General features: G+C 45.6%; 1 protein-coding gene across 1 annotated transcript in view; it reads right to left on the bottom strand.

The window, feature by feature from the left end:
* Positions 1–7,754, bottom strand: part of MICAL3 (microtubule associated monooxygenase, calponin and LIM domain containing 3) — a gene marked incomplete at its 3' end in the record, with an annotated part of 156,281 nt that extends 148,527 nt beyond the window's left edge. The window contains exons 1-3 of the mRNA XM_082851131.1: positions 7,733–7,754; positions 1,270–1,454; positions 581–631 (exon numbers count right to left, since the gene is read on the bottom strand). The remainder of the gene's footprint in view (positions 1–580; positions 632–1,269; positions 1,455–7,732) is intronic.
* Positions 7,755–15,721: the final 7,967 nt, after the last annotated feature.

Here is a 15,721-nt window from a genome sequence, read left to right as displayed (position 1 = left end):
TGCTTTGGGAAAGATCTCCAGTATTCTCCTTACTTGCTGCAAGTAATAAATCCTTCCCTCTCCCCCCACAAAAAAAAGAAAAGAAAAGAAAACAATGGCTGACTTTTTAAAGCATTTCAGTAATACCTGGGATCTCTAAAAGATCCTGAAATTGGCACAAGATGGTTATAATTTCAGTGCTTAAGAGAAGCTCTGAAGTCACATCATTTCCACATAGCGCTCAGAGGTAGTTTCTTACCATATAGTTGGGAGGCTTTATTTTTTGGTCTCCTGCCTCAAAGAAAGTCCCTACTCCAAACCAAGTACTGTGACGGTAGTAATAATGATACTATCAAAAATATCAGCTGCAATGTATTAATCACATTACCACATGCCAGGCGTGTTTAAGAGCCAGCGACCTATCTTTCCTCATTTAATTCTCCTTGTGAGGTAGGTATAATTTTTAGGCTGATTTTATAGATAAGAAAAAGGAGACACAGAAAAGTTAAGTAACTTGCCCAAAGTCACACAGTGAATGATATAGCTGGCACTTAACCCCAGGAAGTCTGGAACCATTAGATTAAACAGCCTCTGTACTTACATCTGCTAGATCTTCATCCTGAAACAACCCTGTGAGTCATCATAGGGTTACCTGCAAATTACAGATGGGGGAAAAAAGAATGAAGAAAGGTCAGATAATTCGTCCAGCTAGTAAGCTATAGGGACAGACAGGGTCAGGAATCGGATCCAGGTCTCTGACCTCCAAGTTCTACACTCTTCACTTCTCCATACTCCAGGGCGGCTTGATCAGCCAACAAGGGACCTCTGTACAAATGGCTGTTCCCAGGACCAGAAGAGGTGACACTAGGTCCCAAGGGCATACAGGCAGGGAAGAATTAAGAACCATCATGCCATGAGGAATCTGCTATCTGCTGCCCACTTCGTGGCTCTTAAACAGGATTTACCCTGTCATGTCCTGTTCAAAAACCTACAGACTTATTATCCCTCATAGTGTCTCCTGTGTGATTTCAAGTCCCTCTGGCTTGAGTTACCTGATCTCATCTCCCACTTTCCCCAAGAAACCCAGCCCTCCCTCCAGTTTGGCAACCCCACTCCACCCCACCCCAGGGCACATCCCTCTCACTTGGAAATGGCTCACGTGGTTCCCAGCACCTGAATCCGCTCGTGCTCATCTCCCTGCCATGTTTCAGAGCCCCTCGCCTCCCCCAGCCCTTCCTGAGTGCCTCCGCCTCTGGGCGCCTTCGCAGTTCCAAACAATTTCATACTTACTCACATCCAAGCAGTATTGTTTGCCATTGTTTCTGTTTCCCAACGGAAAATTCCTTAGGGGAACAACCATGCAGGATCTCAGGAGGCACAGACACCAGAAGGCTTCCGAGCACAGGCTTAGGAGTCAGACAGAGATTGGATCCTGACTGCCACACGCTCAGCCGTCCAATTCCTAGTTGGCACACCTGTAAAATGGAGGTGAAAATAGTACCTACTTCACAGGGTATTTCTAAGAAGTAAATGAGAGAATGCATCTCTATAGCGTTTTCCACAATGCCTGGCAAAAATGCTCAATAAATAATTAATTCAACAATAACATACCGGGCCACAGCCCTGCCTAATGTCTGCTGACTGTGCAGCTGGAGCACAACAAACAGCTGCAATTAAGTGATGGAAGACTACTGAAGGTTGAGGACTACTTGTAAAAACTAGACAAAAGAAGAAAAGCAAGAGGGAGCTCAAGAAAGTAAAAGAGTGGAACGGGAAAAACAGGATCTAAGGACTAAACCAAATCTGAAAACACTTCCTGGGCACTGACTATGTGCAAGCACACCAAGGGGCACAGAGGGCGTGTAAGACAAAGGTCCCACACTCACGGAGCTTAGGATCCAGCTAAGCACTTAAGACGACACACAAAATAACTAAAAACACAAAAAAGTACATAACCGCGAAATGAATGGTACAGCCAGGAGTTTCCAGCTTTTTTCAGTTACAACTCCTTTTTACCATCAACTATTTCTTTTTTGATCATTATGTGATATATGGCATTCCTTATAATACCTTGTTGATTGAAAAAAATGCCTAACAATAAAAAAAATCTACTATGAGTTCAACATTTTCCAATGAATTTGTATTTTGTTAATCACAACAGCATCTACGTGCACTGCAGAAAAAGCAGAACATATATATTCGCGATGTCATTAACTCAAGCTATGACGTTTGATGAATCTACTCAATAGATCCACAAGACTGGCCGATGGGCAGTACACACACACACACAGACTCTGCCCAAAGCATGGGGAATCACTGGCAGAGAATCCTACTGACAATAGTAGTTCAGAAGCGAGTAGAGACTAGATGACAAAGTTCTAACAGATTCAACTCAATAAACACTTAGCTAACTTAATTACAACAAACAGTTAACTATTATAATGAAAGAGATCTTGGAGGACGGGTGGGATGAAGCTGGGCGGAGGGAAGGGGGAACGTGACCGGCGTGCGCGTGCTCAAACCCGAGCCTGGAGCCTCCTCTGCAGGCACGCTGGGGGGAGGAGGGGACCGTGACCTGGGCACAAACTCAACCCACCGTCCGGAAGGGACACAGCTGCTCAAAAGACAAGTACTGCAGATGCCAGGAGCTCCTGTGTGAAGAGCACGGGCTCCAGAGTCCACAGATCTGGACTTGAATCTGAGACCCACCCACCACTGGGCCTCAGTCAGTGAAGGCAGGCTTCTGAAGCCCCATCTCCCTGCTGTAAAACAGAGACCAATACTATTTGCCTCATAGGGAGATAAGGATTTTGAGGTGAGGCTAAAATAAGTAACCATGGTGAAGTGAGCCTGCGGTGTCCCAGAGAGCAGATAATGCCGCGGTGCCCACGACCATACCACAGGGAGTGCCAAGGTAAGACTGAGTGCAGCGCTCCTCAAACAGATTTGACCACAAAGCAGTTTTAAGTTAAAATTTACAGAAGGAATCAGTAAAGGAGCGCAAGAGGTATGAGGCACACTTAGATTAGCATGGGACGACAAATAAGAAAACACCTAAGGATTCAAACTATGAATTCAACATTTTAGATACATCTTTAAATTATTTTATTAATTTATTATGTATTTTATTAATCACAAATCAAATCAAAAGGGCTCATGGGTAAATGAACTGTTGCAAAAATGACTAGTTTTTAAAAGGTTTATAAATAAAATCCTCCCCCCTACCAAAAAATTGAGTAAAATTCAATCATCTTATTAAGAACATCTTTTGCTTTTCTCCAGACCCCTTTTAACAGTCCGTGGAACACAGTTCAGGAAGCACTACCTCAGAGTGGGGTGCGGTGCTGAAATAGAGGACAAGATAAATAGGAACAAGGAAGACACAACAAATAAAATATTATTCTACACTTCTGTGAACAATGATAAATTGTATGGCTTAGACAGCAGGACTTGGTACCTCTTCTCACCACCCCCAATTTAAGGACCATGAAAACACCTGTTGTATGCCAGGAATGCTACAGGCATTAGGGGATAGGACTTCTCGGGATAGAGGAGGGGAGGAAAAGGCAGTGAAGGGAAAATTATCAAATTCTGCTTCTGAATTTGGCCTTTTATTAAATTTGGATTTTTTTTAATGTATGTATGTTATTACTATAGAAATCAGATGCTTTTTCAGAAGCGAAAACTAAAGCTTGAAAACAAGGAAGACAACGTGCCACTGTAGTGAATGGACACAGTTCTGATTGCAGAGGGTCTTTATCTGTCCCCCAGCAGAAGCTCCGACCAGTGTGGCCTGGGGTAGAGAATGGAGACCCCCGTGTGGGCTCCACGCCGGCAAACTGCTCCTCAAGGACTCAGAACTCCAACTCCATCCGACAATGAGCAGGAGAGCCACCCCTCTCCTGGAAGGCAGCTGGAGATGCCATGGAACTGGGGCGCAGTCACACAGCCGCTCTGCACACCAAGGCCAGTCCCTCAGAGCAGCGTTTCTGTGCAGTCCGGGCCCCTGTGCCAGGAGGGCGGGAGAGGCGGCCCAGGGACTTTCCGTCTGCGAATTCTGGAGCCCAAGCAGCCGCGGAAGGCAAACCCAGGGCAGAGAAGAGGACCAAAGGAAAGTCTGATTAATAATTACACTCTGAGTTTACACAGCACTTCTTTCTTCCCTGATGAGTTTGAAGTATTTTGGAGACATTACTTCACCAGGGGCTTCAGGTTCTTTATTTAAGACAGTCTCCAGCACACGGGAAAGCTGAATATTAAGTCCACTTTAAAAGATTAGGGAGAGCACACATACCCACACCAATCTGCCCGAGGGGAATCGGCAGAGCGATGAGACTCCAAGCTCCCGTTCGCCTCGCTGTTCTGGCCAGTAGCATAAGGTTGCTTCTCAAAAATGATTCTGAGAGTTTAGGAAAAACTGAGTGTCCCACAGGTCCCAAAATAAGCGTCTAGAATTACACAGAACAGAATAATAGTCCTGCCTCACCCACAGCACAGATCAAGGGCCCAAGATGCCTTAAATCATTTCTAAGACAAGCCAAAAAAGGAATAAAGGAGAGAGGGAAATGGAAGGATGAAAGAGGAAAGGAAAAAAGCTCATGTGTTGTGCTGAGATCAAAGTAGTTTCCATTTATATCTCAAGAGAGGGGCACTGGCCGGTTCCATAGGCCTGTCTACTGCAAGCCGACCAGAGCACTGTAATCTATAGGATAAAACGCTAGTCATTTTACATTTCTTTCTTGTCTCTCAAAAAAAATACATCTGTTTCTATAAGAATACTCAGTCATTTAGCATTTATTGTGAGTCTACCAAACACCAGGCATCATGCTGGGTCTGAGTACAGAAGTGAACAAAATGTCTCCTATACTGGATGGAAATGCAGTGGTGGACACAACCACCAGGACAAAAATGTCAACACACAAACAGAAAAACAAGTTCATACTTACATACCGTGAAGAGGTCTGAGGGGGAGAGAAGAGCAGAAGGTAAGAGGAAATAACACAAGGGACCCTTGGCTGGGGTGGTCAGGAAGGCGGCAGGAGCAAAGTGCTGTCTCGCCTGAGGTGGAGGGTGGAGCTGAGGGAAGGCGGGAGCTTCCTGCAGGGGCAGGAGGAGGCACAGGTGCACGGCCATCAGGTGAGAACAGACGTGGGCCTTCCAGGAACTCTGGGTTTAAAGGTCACTGGGAGAGGAAGAAGAGGACAGCAGGGCAGGCAAGGCCACATCATGGAAAGCCAGGCTTGGCATCTTAAGGAAAGTGGATTTAAGGACCTTGCTTCTTCCTGTGTCCCTCATAGCTCTCGGCCCAATGCCTTCCTCATGGCAGACACCAAGAGAACACATGCTTCATTCAAATATAAACCACTGACCATTTAACAAGCAATGCAATGACTTAAAACCTTGGCCCTCAAGAATCTTACAGAAAAAAACAAAAAAAACCGGACCATCCCTCCACCCCAAATGACAAATGTTCTTGAGCCAACAAGAAAAATATCCTGAGACAGTATCTAATTAAATGCCAAATGAAATGTTCAAGTCGTATGTTGTTCCCTGGAAGGGGGTAATTTTAGGCCATAGTAGTGATGACAGGTTTCCCAGAGAGGGTAGGACTGCAAGTGGAAACTGAAGTTCGGGAGAATTTAGCTCAGCCACCTGGGAGGATGCTCCAGGCGCGCAGAACAGGGTAAGCTCAAGTGCACAAGCAGAAACGAGCAAGGCCTGTTTGAGAGAAATACACACAAGGGACAGCTGGGCCCATCCTGGACACCCGCACAGCAGTCCAGCCCAGAAGCCTCTCCAGGCCGGCTGGCCCAGCCTCAGGGCCTTGCAGGGGACAACAGGAAGGTACCCACCGGTCAGGCCCTGGCCGGTCTCCTGCCTGGCACACTCTGGGTGAGCGGCCTGGAAAGGAGTGTGAGTGAGACTGTCTGCCCCAGGAGGAGACAGACAGGCAGAGGGCTACAGATCTCACTCACTGGGATAAAAAATTAAATGCCAAGAAGGAGGGTGAGAAGAGGAAAAATCCAAGTTGTTGTAGAATTACGCAACTGAAATTCCACGCATAAGCCAGGAAATGCAAAGGTCACAGTTCCCACAGCAACTGTAACCTGAGCCGCCGGCTGTGTAGTCTTTGGCTCCGCCGGGCCCAAGGGGAAGCACCCTACTGTGCTCGGTGCTCAGCCTCCAGACCGCACCGCCAGCCAGTACCTGCCGCTCAGGGCCCCAGGCCCGGCCCCTGAAGCGCCAGGCAGTCCTGGGCCGTGCTGCTCCGAGCTCACCTGCGTGGCCACACCAGGCTGCAGTTCCGGATTCTTTTAGGCAGAGCTCCACCCTGACCCCGTGCCCACTAACTTGGGTCTTTAATCTTAACTCTTCTTCAGGTTGAGTGACCTTGAGGGGGAGGGGCTGCTGCCCCCCCCCCCCCCCCCCGGGCTTCTCTACATTTGTGGCATCCCACACAGGCAAAGCCTCACCGACAGGGAAAAACGGCGGGGCCTGGCGGCAAGGGAATGTTGGGCTTTACAGGACACCATCAAAAAAAGGGAAAAGACAACCCACAGGGACCTCCCTGGTGATCCAGTGGTAGAGAATCCACCTTGCAACGCAGGGGACAGGGGTTTGATCCCTGGTCGGGGAGCTAGGATCCCACGTGCTGCGCGGTGGCTGGGCCCGCACCTCAACTGGTGTGCTCACGGGCCGCAAACTGCAGAGCCCACACACCCTGGAGCCCGCGCACCATGACTAGAGAGAGAAACCCCGCATGCCACGACTAGAGAGAAGCCCGTGCCCCAACAAAGGATCCCCAGGTGCCTCAACGAAGGTCCCGCATGCAGCCACTAAGACCCTACGCAGCTAAAAAAAAAAGAGATAACCCATAGAATGGGAGAAGATTTCTGCAAATTATTCACCTGATAAGGGCCTTGTCTCTAGAGAATATGTAACTGAGCACATGTTCCTTCCCCAGAGGGGCGGGGACACAGGCAGGTCACCCAAGGCCCTGCACCCATCCTGAAGCTGCCTGTATTATGATAGTGGAGGATGGGGCCTGAGCCCCCTTCCACCCTCACCCCGCAGGCTGGGGTCGCAGTTAAGGCTGTGGGTACCTGCCTGTGGGTGAAAGGAAGACCAATAGGCACCTGGTGATCATGGGCCTTTTTAAAAGATGAGGCCCCTGAGGTTCTCCTCCTCCTCACTGTTCAATCATCACAACAGAAAAGACTTGCTCCCAAAAAAGTTTATGTTCTGGAAATCTTACCTCCCTTCAGGCAACATCTTATGTGAGTAGCTGATATTACGGGCTCTGGGCAAAGGATGACTTTCCTGTTACTTTGGCTGCCAAACTGGCCATAGACAAGGAAAGCATGAGGTCATCAAGTGGAGGCAGCTGTCTGACCTGAGCACGGCCCTCCATGATGTGATAAACCTGCCCTGCATGACGTCACGAGAAGTAAATGGACTAAGGCATGTAAGAGCCACACCGCAGGCCTAACACGCAAGAGCCCAACAAGCGGAGTCACTAGATTGCTGCTATCTCTTCTCACACCCAACCTGACGACCCACTTCACTTATAAGAGCTGGGTGCAAATTAACGACAGCAACAAGAACAGCAGCAATTATTGTAGCTGACATTTAATATGGGCTCACTCTGTGATGAAGTCTACACAAGATTTCACTTAGTTCTCACAATAGATAACCCTGTGATATAGATATTATTATCCACATTCTTGGGTCAAGAAACAGGACAGTCACGTACTCAAGGTCACGCAGTTCTAAGTGGTAGAAGATGGAAGTAAACCCAGACAATCTGGCTCTGGAGCCCTCACATTTAACCACATCACAGCCGTCTTCAGGTGTCTGTCCCACCAAGAGCAAATCAGGTAAAGACGTTCCAAAAACATCCCAAGGGTGACTTCCGTGACAGAACTTCCAGTCTTGGGTTGACCTAGTGATCACAAAACCATGTGGAGGGTTCTGAGTTCTGCAAAAGAGAAAGGCCAGAAGCAATCCAAGATGCCACCATCACCCACTGTCACCCACTGATCACAGGTAGCTCTGTTCAAAGTGGGGACGCGCGACTATGCTTCATTTCGCAAGTACACTTGCTAAAAAGGCATTCTGATACCTCACGGGTAACAGTGAACAAGCCTGGGAATTTTCAAACTGTCTTACACCCTACTTGACTCCCACTCTATTTCATAAACCCCACAACTGTCCTGCATTTGCACAGACAGGACTTCTCACCTTCCCCACTGTCCTTACCCAGGTCTCCCTCTCCCTCACATGTCTGTTCCTATGCTCCACACACCCTCTAGGCCCCAGCTACATGGTTTATACCCGCTTGTTCAGATTACATACAAAGAAAAAAATCAACACATTCATTTACCCCAACTTAGAAATGGAAATACCCGATAAAGAAAGGGATACAGAACAAATGAGGCACTGAAAAACCACGTTTGCAAGTAATCCCAAGTATGTCCCCCCAAGGATACCCCAGCATCCCCATGACTAGTGGGAATGCGACCTTGGACAGAGACAGCCCACCTCCTGAGCTGGCTCCCTTCTAGAGGGGACATACTACCCTACTTACTGCTATGCAGGCGGTAGGAAGGGAGCAAATGAGACAGCCAACAGAACACTATTACGTAAGTCAGATGTCTTACTGCTTTTTAGACTTGTCTGAACAGCATAGGGAGAGGGTAAACTGCTGAAGTATCTTGCAGGGATCAGGGCAGGAGGTAGTTCACGTTTTTCATTGTGGTAACTTATCTCCATAACCCAGATACACTTCTAATTATTAAATTCCATGCCTATACTACAGTAAATAGAGCTGAAAATCTCACTAGATAACACAAGAGAATTAAGACTACAATGGGAAGTGACACTGCTCCATTTTCCTGACTTATGCCTAAATACAACCTCAGTATACTGTGTCCAACCTCCAGCTATTCCCAGAAGCCTGGCCCCCAATCAGTGTGTTTAACAGTCGTCATCGGGCTTCCCTGGTGGCGCAGTGGTTGAGAGTCCGCCTGCCGATGCAGGGGACACGGGTTCGTGCCCTGGTTCAGGAAGATCCCACATGCCGCAAAGCGGCTGGGCCCGTGAGCCATGGCCACTGAGCCTGCGCGTCCGGAGCCTGTGCTCCGCAACGGGAGAGGCCACAGCAGTGAGAGGCCCGCGTACCGCAAAAACAAAATAAATAAATAAAAAAGAGTCATCAGCTTATGGCTGTTTTTACCAGCAACATAGTGAGTAAAATGCTATAAAGAGCCTATATGCCTTAGTCTCTGCTTTCATAAGATTTTAAGTTTCTAAAACGCTAAAACAAAGTCACCAACATAAGGTCTAAGTATTAAAGGTTATGAAACTGACTACAGACTATTCAACTGTAGAGACTTGTTAAATATAACAGAAACACCTGAAAGCATAGAAATTTGTCATGTAAATCTGGATTTACTCAAGAACTGAGGGCAGATTTGACCTGTCAAAACTAACAACTTTTATACTTTGAAACATACAGAACACTGTCAAGAAAGTGAAAGGAGAGCCCACAGAGTGGGATAACATATTTGCAAATCATATATTGGATAAGGAACTCATTTACAGAATATATGAAGAACTCTTACAGCCTGATAATTTAAAAAGTAACCCAAATTTTTAAATGGGCAAAGGATTTTAATAGATATTTCTCCAAATAAGATATACAAATGGTCAATAAGCACACAAAAAGATGCTCAACATCATTAACCACTACGAAAATGCTAATCAAAACCACAATGAGATACCCCTTCACACCCACGAGGACGGCTAGAACCAAAAGGATAATAGCAAGTGGTAGCGAGGATGTGGAGAAGCCGGGAGCCTCATACCGTGCAGGTGGGAATGTAAGATAGCGCAGCCACTTTGGAAAACAGTTCTGCAGCTCTTCAGAATGCTAAACAGAGGTATCACAAGACCCAGCAATTCCACTCCTAGGCATGCATATATACAACAGAAATGAAAACACACGTCCACACAGAAACTTGTACACGAATGTTCATCGTGACATTATTCGAGGTAGCAAAAAGCCGAATGTCTATCAACTGGTGAATGGATAAGGAAAATGTAGTAGATCCGTAAAATGGAGTATTATTTGGCCATAAAAGGGAATGAAATTCTGATACAGGCTACAACATGGATGAACTCTGAAACATTATGCTGAATGAAAACAATCTAGTCAAAGGAAACCACAGATTGTATGACTCCATTTATATGAACTTCCCAGAATAACAAATCCATAGAGACAGAAAGTAGACTCGTGGTTGCCTATGGCTAGTGGGAGAGGGACTGGACAGAAGTGGAGAGTTACTGCTATGGGTACAGAGTTTCTTTGGGGGATGATAAAAATGTTCTAAAATTAATTGTGGTGACGGTTGTACAATGCTGCGGATATACTTAAAAGCAGTTAATTTTACACTTAATGAACTGTATGGTATGTGAATTATATAATAAAACTGTTTAGAGCAGTAACCATGTCTTTTTTGTCACTGTATTCTCGTAAGTAACACAGGGACTGGCACACAGTAGGTACTCAACAAATGTTGATAAAATAAAGAGAACAGAGGTGCTGAGTCTTTCCACCAAAGATTTCATTAGAGGAATTCCCCCACTGCACTCAGGGACTTCTGTGAGCCGGTCCGAGCCCAGAGGAGACAGGGAGCCCTCTCCAGCTCCTTCTCCCAGCCCAGCACGCCCCCTAAACATCAGGGTGATATAGTCTCTGTCTGCAGTCTCTTCTAAACCTGAATTCTAGGATGCTTTGCTGGTGGATATAAAAAAACAACAAGGGCCTTCCCTGGTGGCACAGTGGTTAAGAATCCACCTGCCAATGCAGGGGACATGGGTTGGAGCCCTGGTCGGGGAGCTAAGATCCCACATGCCGAGGGGCAACTAAGACTGCGCACCACAACTACTGAGCCCATGCGCTCCGGAGCCCGTGCACCACAACTAGAGAGAAGCCCGCGCTGCAACAAAAAAGATCCCACGTGATGCAACTAAGACCCAACGCAGCCATAAATAAATAAATAAATAAATATTAAAGATGTATAGCATATAATAGTAATAAAATATGTAATAGTAATAAATATATAGTAATAAGTAATAGAGTATAAAATATATAATGCTCTTTACTGTAAATTCCATATAGTCAATTGACTCTCGGACAAACCTGTCATAGATTTTTTTTGTCTAACTCATATCTATGGCCAATCCATGGACTCAACTGAGAAATAAAGTGAATGTCAGTTTTCATTTACCTTAAGGAGTGAAACAAAATTGTACAAAAAAAGATTTATTTTGGGACTTCCCTGGCGGTCCAGTGGTTAGGGCTCCACACATCCTCTGCAGGGGCCTCGGGTTCAATCCCTGGTCGGGGAACTAGGATCCCACATGCTGCGAAGCATAGGCAAAAAAAAAAAAAAAAAAAAAAGAACATGTATATCAAACATGATATAAGCAGCTTCTTTGCTGAATTGGACCCTAGTTTTTCAAATACTAAAAGAAGTATTTCCTCAAATTTTTGTGCTGTTCACAATGTACTGGATATGGACACAAAACACTTTAAGTTTAAACTGCAAATGTTAACATTTTTTCATCACTTTCTTAGACAATGAACAAATCAAGCCCTGATGTGTAGTGTTTGTTGGTTTCTGTGGTGTAAATACTCCCACCATGGCCAAATTCAAGCTACGTACATCTCTGAACACAGAGCTGGGAGGAAATGTACTGTAGTTCACAATTATACAGTATTTCCACCATATGGGGCAAGAGACCTGAGAGCACAGTTCATGCTAAAATAATGAGGAAGTAATGAATTTTGAGTATTTGTTACCTTTGCTTTCAATACAATTTATTTAACTATAAGTTTATAAGTTTTAAAATATTTATTTATTTATTTGGCTGTGCTGGATCTTAGTTGCAGCCTGCAGGATCTTTAGCTGCAGCATGAGGGATCTTTAGTTGCGGCATGAGGGATCTTTAGTTGTGGCATGAGGGATCTAGTCCCTTGATTAGGGATCGAACCCAGGCCCCCTGCACTGGGAGCACGGAGTCTTAACCACTGGACCACCAGGGAAGTCCCTAGACTTAATTTTTAATAATAGCTGTATTTAACAACCAACTTGCAAAATTCCTGAAAATTTAACCACAAGGTATGAACAGGCTCTGGCAGGCCATGGTTCACTCCTACACTCCCAGTGTTTAGTACACAAAAGGTGCTCATGCATGTTTGTAGAAACAAAATATAACCCTATAGTTACTTCACCCCTAACACTCCAGAGGGATTCAAGACTTTCCTATAACAAGATTTTTAGAGCTGGGAATTTTTAAAGCCAGAGAGACTAGAACAATCTTCCCTGTAACACATTTCTTTTACAAAGGGCAGGGGCCGGGTCTTTTAATACTTAGTATAAGCTCAACTCTAAGACACCTTCTTTGATATATTCTCCCTGAGGTATTTCTTCCACAAAACACTCAGGCACTGGGAAGCTAATTTTAAACCCTCGACAGTCTGATCTGGTTTAGCACCCTGGGTGGCATTATTCACAGGGCGTTCCTTAAAGCTTGCTTGAAGTTCTGGCTCCTGCACTGGAAAATACAGAGCCCCACAAGCACCCACCACTCCAGCTCCCGGCTCCTGGAGCTCAGTTTGGGTGCTCTCCCTCCCTCCCTCCCAATTCTGTCTCTGGTCTGCACTCCTCTCCTTGGTTCCCTGTGGATCCTGCCCAGCCGCCTTCCCAAGAGTGGTTTTGGTCCTTGGCTTCCCACCATCCTTTACTACCACCTGCCTTTGTCACTAATGACTCCTAGGTCTACGTGAGACTTAACCCTAACCCTAACCCTAACCTGAATGCTCGTCTTTACTGACTAGCTTCATGACAAAGCCTGAAGTACTGCTCCTCTAAGAAGGCAGCAGAGGGACTTCTCTGGTGGTCCAGTGGTTAAGACTTCACCTTCCAATGCAGGGGGTGCGGGTTCAATCCCTGGTTGGGGAGCTAAGGCCCCACATACCTGGGGGCCATAAAACAGAAGCAATATTGTCACAAATTCAATAAAGACTTTTAAAATGGTCCACATCAAAAAAAAAAAATCTTAAAAAGAAAAAAAAAAAGAATGCAGCAGATACTCTATCCCCATTGGCCAGGAGTTGGTGGGCCTTTATCTTCCTTAGACTGTAATATGAATAAAAGCAGAGAGAGACGTTTCATTTTCCCAAGTATAAACTAAAGCTGAGTTTGTTTCTTCAGTTATGCGTGCTGCTCTCCTAGCCAGAAAGCAGTGCAGTTACTCCCTGCCCCTCCCTGTCCCCGATCCCAAGACTCCACTAAACATCTCCTGGGTCTGTATCCCTCCCACTTCTGGTCACAGTTTGCCCTCATCACCCTCCAGTGGAAATTATTCCAAACTGCCCGCCCACAGGACCCCTGGACTTCAGCCCATCTTCCCCAAGTACTTTCACACCATGCCACTTCCCAGTTTTAGAACCTAGGGCTCCCTGTCAAAATCTAAGAGAATATCCCTGTTCCTAGGAAAAAAACACTCAATTATTGAGGGGTCAATGTCCCTAGTTTATTCAAAGAGAAGGAAAAAATATGAAAAAGCAAATGGGGCAAAACGAAAACAATGTGTGTTTCTGGAACAAGAGCTCCCTGTACTATTCTTGCCTCTTCTGAAATTATATCAAAATAAAGTTACAAAAAAACAAAAAAACTAAACCCTCATCTTAGTGTCAAAGTTTGATAATAAACAACTCCCTCTCATGGTCACATCTCTGACACACTGTTTTTGTCCCTCTCTCTACACCTAGACTCAGGATTTCCCCTGCTCCTCCCTGCTTCCTTCACTGACTCACTTCTTCCAGGGCTGCTGAGGAAGGAAAAGAACTAACATTTACTGACCATGTGCTACCAGCCAGGCGATATCACGCTTGGCATTTTGTGTATTTTATTTCATCAAATTCTACTGAGGACTCTACGAGGGAGGTGACAGGCGAGGCCTGGAGAGATTAAGACACTGGTCCAGGATTCCACAGCCACTAAAGGCAGAGCTGGAATGTGAATCCAGGTCGGCAAGGGAAGAATAATAAAGCAAATGGGGCAAAGTGTAAATAATTAATAAAACCTAATTAGCAAATTTAGGGAATGGTACAAGGGAGCTCCCAGTACTGCTCTTACCACTTATCTGTAAGTCTGAAACTACATCCAAAGTTACCCAAAAGAGGGTTTCCCTGGTGGCACAGCAGTTAAGAATTCACCTGCCAGTGCAGGGGACACGGGTTCGACCCCTGGTCCAGGAAGATCCCACATGCTGCAGAGTAACTAAGCCTGTACGTCACAACTACTGAGCCCACGTGCCACAACTACTGAAGCCCGAGCGCCTAGAGCCCGTGCTCTGCAACAAGAGAAGCTACAGTGATGAGAAGTCCACGCACCACAACGAAGACCCAATGCAGCCATAAATAAATAAATAAATAAAATTAATTTTTAAAAAAAAGTTATCCAAAAGATAAACTTTTCTTGTGCCCCGACAAACAGGTGGGCTCACTGACCCAGCTACAGCAGCCATCTCCTGCCTAAAGCACCTGAAGGCCAAGGCAGCAAAGATATGTGTGAGACAATCGGGAGAATTCACGGTGCTGACAGTCTGGGAGCCCCTAAGGAATCAGTATCTCTGGGTTTTTTCTCCAGAATCAAGTCATATTCTTGGCCCATGTAAAACAAGACCAGTTTTACCAAACCTGGGAAGGCACCAAACCTGAAACTTGGGTGTCCCCTGGTCTCTTCCCTCTCCTTATCTCCTCTATCTAATCAGTGTCTTCTTTCCAAAGCGCCCCTGGCATCAACTCCCTGCCTCTCTATCTCCATTGCAGACATCCTGTTCTAGTCTCTTGTCATTCACACCTGAATTATTACCATGACCTGTGGGCCAAATCCAACCGGCAAGTGAAGAAGGGTTTTTATATCTTTTTAATGGTTGGGGAAAAAAGTCGACAGATGACTATCTCGTGACATGGAAGAATTAGATGAAACTCAGATTTGGGGGGTGGGGGATAAAAGCTTTATTGGCGCACAGCCGCGCCCATTCACTGACCAATTACCTGCTTTCCTACTACAACAGCAGTTGGGAGGTTGCATCAGAGACCATATGGCCCGTTGAAACTTAAAATACTTATTTTCTGGCCCTTTCCAGAGAAAATTTGCCAACTCCTCCCATAGCTGGTCTTGCCTGACTCTCATCTCTCCCCACTCCATAAGATTAACTGACACAAAATATTACTTCCGTGCTGTTGCTCTGTGTTCAAACACCTCTGAACTCTCCCTTGCTTATATACTTCACACTGTAACCTGGCATCCATCAGACCAGGTGGACAACCTTGCTTTTAGCAAGAAAAGCCCAAAAAGCAATGCCTTTGTTCATGCTACCTTCTGCCTTTGTCATACGGAGTGAAGTCAGACACAGAAAGACAAATATCCGGTGATATTGCTTATATGTGGAATCTAAAAAAAGGGTACAAATGAACTTATTTACAAGACACAAGTAGAGTCACAGATGTAGAAGACAAACTTACAGTTACCGGGGATAAGGGGGGTAGGGATAAATTGGGAGATTGGGATTGACAAACACACACTACTGTATGTAAAACAGATAACTAATAAGAACCTACTGCATAGCACAGGAAACTCTACTCAATACTCTGTAATGGCCTACA

The sequence above is a fragment of the Leucopleurus acutus genome (assembly GCF_964270905.1).
Source record: "Leucopleurus acutus genome assembly, chromosome: 11".
In the NCBI taxonomy this organism is placed as follows: Eukaryota; Metazoa; Chordata; class Mammalia; order Artiodactyla; family Delphinidae; genus Leucopleurus; species Leucopleurus acutus.
Note: the sequence above shows the minus strand (reverse complement) of the source record. Positions and strands in the feature narration are given on the sequence as shown.